We start from the raw sequence: 7,660 nt of genomic DNA on the forward strand, positions 1-7,660 counted from the left end.
CACTCTGCCCTCAGCCATTAGCTCAAGAAATGTGAGAAATGTTCTTATTGAAATCCTGATGTACAGGTCACCCATGCCATCTGTCTGTAGCTATCTATCCTACAATACTCACTGTTACATCTTGTGGGGATGTGATGGAGCCGATATAGGTGTTAACAGGAAATATATATATATATATATATGGAATTAAAAATAGACATTCAAAATGCAGAGGCAGCTTTAAACATGGCCGTTTAGATTCTGGCACTAAAACGAAAGCTATAAAGAAAAAAATCTGCTTCCTTGTCACGACCACAACCCAATCTGATGTCCTCTCATTTCAATACAATCTAGGGCAGCAATCGGCTCTTCGGCTACAGATGGTAATCCCATTCAGTGTCACACACGATCACAGCTCTTGTCTATTTTTCCTCAATGCCAAATCCAGCACTTCTGGCCTTCAGTGCCACACCTAAATTGCAAATCAGCCCCAGCTGGGATTGGCACTGCAAGCCCCCGACACCCTGTTGAAGAAATTATTTATGTATCAAACCGACGCCGTCCATAAATAAAAGATACCATTCACAGTCTGCTCCAGAGTTCCCGAATGCTTGGAAGAAAATGGTTTATCCTCATTTTTTTCTTTCGCATGCTGGGAGGGATGTGGAGGAGGGGGGGAGGGGGGGGGTTTATGTTGGTCCCCGGGTTTCATCATAAATAACTCTGAATGGGAAGCGAAAAATAACACACCTGTAGGATGTGTAAAAGATTATCACCTGTTCTCAAGCACATGTAGACTGCTATAAATTAGATGGAAAGTGTCCAGATATTCATATCTAGGCCAGATTTAACAGGTTCATATCGTTGGTCAGGTTTGGGTTTGCTTTATAGGACCAAAACATGAAGACACCATAACTTATTTCAATTTAGACTTATTTACATTTGGATTTATTAAAATGTAAATGAGCTTTTGGTTTAAGAAAAAAAAATCATACATATGTAGTTACGATGTGAGCATGTCTGCAATAAGCATGCATATATTTCTGGTGCGTTAATTATTAATTACATTTTGCATTGGAGATGCAGTATCATCGCCCCTCTCCCCACAGCCCTACTGTAAACCAGTAGATTTACCCAAACTAACAATAAAAAAAACAAACACAGCATCGCTTCTCTGCTTGCGTCTGTGATTTGCATGATATTTCTGCCTCCTCCCTAAAGCGGTGGAGGTAAAAATGATTATTGTTTGCTGCTGCTGATGCTGATGCTCAGAAAACTGAAAAATTCAGGGCAATTCGCACCAGCCATTTGGCACCAACCGGCAAAGACAGAGGAAGTTGTCGTCATGGCACAGTTGCCAAGATGGAATAGGGAATGTGACACAATTGCTGCTTTCCTGGGGAGCCGATGCATCAGCGCCACAGTGAAACAGGACAGTGGTGTATCCATGATGTGTTGACTCACATCAGCCCACAATGACACGCATCAGTACGTGCACAGATAACACCGTGTGCAGGTGTTGTAACGCAGTACGTCATATGGTGGCGGTGCGTGTCGCCCCTTTGGACCTGCAAAATTCAAATGCAAAATCTGATCCTGCTGATGTGGACGCTCCACAGACCTCACCGTGAGGGAAATATGCACTCTACTCAGCTGTATTAAGTGGAGATCTCAATAGCAGGGCAAAAGTAGACGTGTTCCACATTTGTTACAAACCAGTGGTGACTGTGACACTAATTAATACAAGAACTGTTGTCTTGTGTATTGGAAGAAAAAGAGGCACAGGTGGCTGTGGGGGCCCAAAATCCCAAAACAAAGAACTGAGACAAAGAAGCAGTTAGAGAAGAAACAGACAGATAGACAGACAGACAGACAGACAGAAAGAGAGTCAGAGAGACAGACAGACAGGGACAACAAAACGGAAAGAGATTCAAGTTACAGTAGGGAGAAATAAAGGCGGGAAGACAGACGCTTTCATTACAAAGCCCACCTTGAAACAATGGTTCCCTGATGGAAAGAGGCAGCAGTAAACATAAACACCCCCCTCCCCCTGTTTGGCAGACTGGAGGAGGAGGAAGGCATTGGTGGAAAGAAGAAGGGAGAAAAAAAAAAAGCGGGAGACAGAGGGGGGAGAAGGAAGGAGCAGGAGGGGTGAGAGACAGTCAGACCCTGCCAACACGGTCGCCACTACGAGCAGCGCCACCTCGTTAAACCTGTCCCCGGGAGTCACAGGCAGATGCTCGGCTTTTTCTGTGATAATGACTGACCTGCTAAGTAGCTAGCGGTGTCACGCTCCTTTGAACAACTATGGAGCTCAAAAAGCTGTCACTGGGCTTTTTTCACGCCAGGGCTGGTTCCGACTCGTCACGCTCAGAAGGGGCCGGTTGCACCGTGGGTTTTAATGCAAGGGCCTCGATGTGTTAATATTGCTTGTTATCAGAGGCTGTACAAAAAAGTCTCTCTGCTGCTGATACACTCTTCTATGTGAGGCTTGTGTGTTGAGCTGCGCTGCATGTGGGCATCAGATAGAGTGGCTACAGATTCATGATCACAAATTATGTCTTAAGACCTTTGAAAATGTGCTCCCTAGCCTGTGCAAATTGGCATTAAGGATATGAAAGTGTTAGCCATTAATGCACATTTATTCACCATTTTACATTTACAAGTAGCGGACCCACCGCTGTCAAGCATCAAAGCGCAGTCAGCACACGGAGTCATGAGTCAAGAGGAAGTAACGAGGGTGAGGGAGGGATAGAAAGGAAAAGAGAGAGATAGACAGAGGAGGAGAGAGCAGCGGTTCTCAGAGGATTAGCTCATTTAGGCTGCTTTGATCTGTGAGATCTTAATTGCTGGGTTGCACTGATAGAGTCCTCACAGAGACTTAGCAACACCATCCAGGCGAGGAGGGAGGGTGGCCATGTCCTTGCCTTCTCTTCTCTCCCTCATTCCTTCCTTTCCTCGGATAAACTCGTCTCAATTCCTGGACAATACTGGTTGATTGTATTTCTATTAATGATAATACTAATAATGCATCATTACAATCCCCAAACACTAAACTGTTAAGGGAGTTTGCAGCAATTTTCAGGCACAGTGAGCGGTGCTCTGAGTGCAGCACTAAACTCTGGATGCTGACATGCTGATTTCACGCAGGTAAAATTTGCCACGGTATCATCTCAGTTTATCATGTTAGCATGGGGGTTTTCAAGTATTGTGGGTATTTATTTAGTCTTAAATTTAAAGCAGAAGTAAGCGATCCGGTCGTTTTGGCTAACTTCTTGTCAGCCGATGGAGTTAGCAGTCCCCGCCCTCGTCATGGATCTATTGGTCCTCGTCCCTACGTCACCACATTCACGCGCATCCCTTGGCTGCACACACAGCCCTTAATGCCGTTCTCTCTCCTCATTGGATAAAGCTTGTAGGATACAAGGAAGTATACAAGAAGTTTTCTCCTCGGCTTACAGCAGAGCAGAGTGACTGACAGACCCGTGTTTCGGACCAAACACTCTATGTAAGTGATTGCCGTCGGAAGATATAACTATTTAAGACTTATATTAACACAAACATTCCGCTTACTTCTGCTTTAAGTATAGAGGGTATGCACATGACGTCACGGTACTCGGAAGTCGCTGTGGAACGTCCACTGAGTGGCAAAAAGACGAGTGGCAGAGCCGAGCAAGTAACGAAGCGATTTTCTCCGAGCCCACACAAGTCTGACATGTCTAGCTTTGCCAGCATGTAAAGCATGCATGACCTAACAGAGCTGCTAAAAATCTTGAAGATACGTCTCACTTTGACCGAGTTACATTCAAGAACCTGTTCTCAATGACGGAAAGTAAATTCACTGGAGCGGTCATTTTTTTCGATCGATCAGCTGTGTTTACCGTTTCAGGTGTCGTAGTTCTGATGTTTAGACAGATACATTAGTCTCTAACACATCCTACAGTTTGACTGGTCAGAGTTTTTCAGAATAAAAGCAGCTCGTGTTTTAGTGTCGGGAGTCACTGTCAGGACGACAGTAACAGCTGTAATCTCGTCCCTCTGCACAGTAACAGTGAGCCTGTCAGTCACTCTGCAGGTGCCGCGGTCACACTGTGTGTTACAGGAAGTGTCCGTGGAGCAGACGGTTTTGGGGAGCTGGTTGTCGATTCTTTTTGACATCAATTTGTTTTCATATAAGATATTTTATCCAGTTTATGAGTCCATCGCTATCCGCCAGCACGTTGAGGAACACTTGTTTTGCCACTCAGTCCGATCGAACGGGGCGTTGCCGAGGGCAACGTGACGTAAACGCATACCCTCTATTGAATAAAAGTGAGAATTTGGTCTGATGATCATGATCATGTTAAAAAAAGATTCATATTCCTGTCTAACTTTTATCTATTGATCAGCTGTAGAAAAGTGATAAATTAGACTCACAGGGTAATAACTCCTATGGACCTTGACTATCAATCAGACTTTATGACAGTCCAATAAACATCAATGCTTCATCATGTGCATGAAGCATGAATATTCTTTAAAAGAAAAGAAAAGTTTTATGGAAATCCATCCAACAGTTGCTGCAATATTGACCAGTTGACATCTGAGGCTAATGATGGTGCCTTTAAAGGGACAACGAGGAGTTTTGGAAAAGCGAAGCGTTTTCACACTACATTTATGAGCCTCCGCGCGCACCGTAGAATTCTTCGACCGGCGCAAGACGGACTCATGTTTTCATTCATCAAGAATTAAAGTCAGAGGTTCAAAGAGGTTCAGTTACCGTCGTAGTCCCGACCATAAACGGCAACACGGCGGCGTTATTCTCATGAGCGTCCGCGAAACTGAATGTAAGGAAACGCTGGTCGGCTCGCCCAGCATTTCCGCCATTAATTAAAATAACAAAATAACGATAGAGACAAAACGATACATTTATCGAAAATGGAGCCATTAACAAGTGTGGGTAGCGTAGATTCATCCACATTAACGTGAGACTTTTTTATAACCAAATAGAAACTCCTCGTTGTCCCTTTAACTGACCCAAAACATTTTCCCATAAGTCCTGGTACCTAAACAAAATGAACAGACTCAGACAGACTCTTTTTTGTTCCGACTCACATTTCCATCTTTTTCAGCTCTTCTGCTCCTCTCATTCTCAAATTCTCATCATCATTCTTTGCACATTCCACAAGAACTAATCAATTGTCGGATGGTGCTTTTTGAAATATCTTTGCAATCCGTTGCTCAGCCCATTGATCATCGATGTTGCCATCTCAAGATATATTGTATACGTTTCCAAATTATTTCTCCTCGCTGGAAAAAAAAAGTGTTTGATTAAGTTTGGGAAAGGCGTGGTGAAGGTGAGAGGAATGTTGCCTTTATAGTTTTTAGCTCAAAAAAGATCCTCCATTCATCAAGACTCTTTTTTAGTAATGGAAAAAACACTGTGTAAATACCCTGTTTGCACATACAGGTAGTTTTAACATTTTTTCCTCCAGTCAAATCCTGATTTCATGCTATTGTCAATTAAATTATGAAGCAAGTGTCACTGCCAAGAGCTGCTGTGGATTTTGTTGGAGAACTAGCTTTTCTTGATTCCTCTTTCCTCCTGCACGGCAGCTTTTTATGTAGCATGTCAGAATAACGAAAAATTCTGTTGCCGTAGTTTTATGATTTTGTAAGGAGTTTGATGGTCACAAGTCAGCGGCTGGATATAAATCTCACAGATAAAGTCTTTCGGAGAGTCGAGCCGTTTTGAGGGGAACTGAGAGCTCACCGTATTTGAGGGCAGCTTCAGCTTTTGCTAAATCCTTGTTTAACCCCCATACAGAGATCCAGAGGGGCTGACTGGCAAAGACCCGGGGTTAAGGAGATCATTCAGACAGATGAAGGTGATGCATGGCTTCCTCTCTCTCTGTCTTTCCTTCTCTCTCTTACTATGTCTGCCTATTGTCTCTCGCTCTCACATGAACACACACACACACACACACACACACACACACACACACACACACACCCATCCTCGCTCTCCCTGTGCTTTATCTACTCCACGCAACCATGTACACCCATTTCTCTCTCTCTCTCTCTGGCTCCTGTCCAACTTCTCTGTCGTCGCCTTTCATCTCTTTGGCTAAGACAGGAACAGGCAGATTAAGGAGAGGAAGAGTATTAGGGGAGCCATTCTTTCTGCCTCTTTGTGACGGGAGGGTTACTGTTAGCACAGCGGAGCCCTCCCTCTGCTGAGTTTGGTCATTAGAGAGGCTGCAGAGCGGTGGGGGGAAAGTAAGCCTGAGGGAGTGTTTACATTACAGGAATACTGATATTGTGTAGGTGCTGGGGAATAAATGCATTCACATATGTGGCTGTGTGTTTCAGTTGAACCCTATATTTCAAAATATATTCAGTACAAAAGGAAATGAATTAATTCAAGTGTATAAGCAATACAAAGAGCACAACAACTGACAAACAGGTGGTGAAAAATACAGTTAAAAAAGGGGGCGACAGGTCCACTGAAGGAATGTAGGATAAAAACCTGTAAAAATGTTGTGGTGTGTAAAAAAAAAGATATCTTTATAACTATATGAACACTTAAATTGACTCATTCTCATTTAATTAACTGAAGTGACTTCTGAATCTATGGTGAGAGAGATATTAATGTAGCTACCAGCAGTAAGTTTTTGTTTTGCAAATAATATTTGACACACAGTCAAAAAAAAAGAAAAAAGGAAAACTAATAACCTGTGGGCAAACAAAGGCTTCAGACTTTCATTAAAACTGTGATATTTTAAAATCCAAAAGCTGTAGTCCAACAAAACAAACACACCAAATATTTTAATAAAACACACCCTCTGGGGGACTGTGGCTCAGGAGACTGAGCAGGCTGTCCACTGACCAGTAGGTTGGTGGTTTGATGACTTGGGAAAGATACTGGACTCCAAGCAGGACCCATGGTGTATTACTGTTGTGAGTAAAAGCCCCAACCCTAAACCTTTACCCTCACCCTAATACCAAAGGAAGCCACTAGGGGCACCAAAATACACACATAGGTAGCCGTATCTGTCCTCTATCCAACCATACGAGTCCCATCAGCATGCCCTTTTCTAGCCAGGAGTAATACCCATTCAGACTCAGACACTCTGAGAGACGATTAACGTACCTTTAGGCCTTGTCTACACGAAAACAGAGCTTCAGTGGTGGGGGGTAGGACATCATCGTTTCACAAAATATCTGTTTTGGGCATCCAGATGAAAACACTGGGGCTGCGTTTTAAGATTTTCCCACCGGTTTCGCCCCCCGGATATCATCTAAAACGTATGCTTCCCCTATCCCTAAGGCCCTAACCTTAAACTGATCTTTAATCTTGACGATGGATCTGCAACACCAAATAGTTTAAATCTGGCTCTTTCTGGGTAATGTGGCGTTGTGGAATAACTGGTATCAGAAAACCTTAAATCAACTAGATAAACTTAACTAACTCAACAGTTTTTCCTGTCCTATATACATCACAACTCATTAAGTATTGACTCACTATTCAATTCAATTCAATTACAGCAGCTTGAATTCCAGTCAGGGCATGCGGTCATCCAGTGAGGCAGGTCTTCTGGCTTGGATGTCGCCTGTCAGGTGTTGATGCTTCGACACCCAGCTTGAGAAAGAAAGCTACAAGTTCAATGTTCCAGTATCTGCAAACAGAAGGTACTATTGCAAC

Source organism: Trachurus japonicus, chromosome 17 (assembly GCF_045865225.1).
Source record: "Trachurus japonicus isolate A0001 chromosome 17, Traja_1.0".
Classification (NCBI taxonomy): domain Eukaryota; kingdom Metazoa; phylum Chordata; class Actinopteri; order Carangiformes; family Carangidae; genus Trachurus; species Trachurus japonicus.